Below are 1,134 nucleotides of genomic sequence, written 5' to 3'. Positions count from 1 at the left end.
GTACCCCCCGACATTGACTGGGGAGACGGGGCATGTCAGGGAGGCCCCGAGGTTTGGGGGCCCCCGGGGGGTTTAGGAACGGGGAGGGGTTTGGTGGGGAGCAAGGTGGGGTTTGGGGGTGGATCCCCACCCTGGAGGGGACATTTGGGGGTGCAGGGAGGCCCTCGGGGGTAGCCCCAGGGTCCCCAGGGGGCCTGGGGGTGGTCAATGGGGGTATTTGGGGTTTCAGGGGGTGGGTTTGGGGTGTTTTGGGGCACTCACAGTCCTTGAGGTTGAAGTCGTTGGGAGCTCGGGCCGACCAGAGCCGCAGAGTGTTGACGGTGTTGTTGCGGTACCCGGGCACGGGGGTGTCATAGGGCACAGCCAGCACCACCTGTGGGACACACCCGTGTGCCAGGGCCCCAAAAAACCACACACGGCCCTCCCGAAACACAGACAGACCCCTCAAACACACACAGACCCCTCAAACACACACAGGCCCCCAAACACACGCAGCCCCCCCGAGTACCCCTCAGGGTACCCCTCTGAGCTGCAGCACAGCCCCCTCCCGCCCCCCTGCCCGGCCTGTGCTCCCCACCCCCTCACACACCTGTACTACACCTGTGCACACCTGTGATACCCCTGCATCACACCTGTATTACACCTATGCACACCTGTGATACCCCTGCATCACACCTGTATTACAGCTGTGCACACCTGTGATACCCCTGCATCACACCTGTATCACACCTGTGCACACTTGTGATACCCCATCACACCTGTACCACACCGGTGCACACCTGTGATATCCCTGCATCACACCTGTATTACACCTATGCACACCTGTGATATTCCTGCATCACACCTGTATTACACCTGTGCACACCTGTATCGCTCTTGTATCACACCTCTGCACACCTGTGCCCCTCACCTGCCTGTGCAGCCTCCTGGCCCCGCCTGGGCCATGCTCCCCTCCATTCACACACCTGTATCACACCTTTAGCACACCTGTACCTCCACTGTGCACACCTGTACCTCCCCTGTGCACACCTGTACCACACCTGTGCCCCTCACCTGCGTGTCCAGCCACCTGGCCCCGCCCGGGCCGTGCTCCACCCTCCCGTAGAACTTCACTGGGATCGTGTACTCGGGACG

The 1,134-nt window shown here is 61.6% G+C and overlaps 1 long non-coding RNA gene across 1 annotated transcript; it reads right to left on the bottom strand.

Moving 5' to 3' along the window:
• On the bottom strand, positions 1 to 1,134 carry LOC113979644. The gene is made up of 3 exons (XR_003537942.1): positions 1,054 to 1,134; positions 262 to 373; positions 1 to 17 (listed from the first exon to the last, which is right to left on the bottom strand). It is a non-coding gene; the product is annotated as an uncharacterized LOC113979644 (long non-coding RNA).

This window comes from Neopelma chrysocephalum, unplaced genomic scaffold, assembly GCF_003984885.1.
Source record: "Neopelma chrysocephalum unplaced genomic scaffold, ASM398488v2 Primary Assembly neopelma1_86515, whole genome shotgun sequence".
Taxonomy (NCBI): domain Eukaryota; kingdom Metazoa; phylum Chordata; class Aves; order Passeriformes; family Pipridae; genus Neopelma; species Neopelma chrysocephalum.
This window is presented reverse-complemented; position numbering and strand designations above follow the sequence as displayed.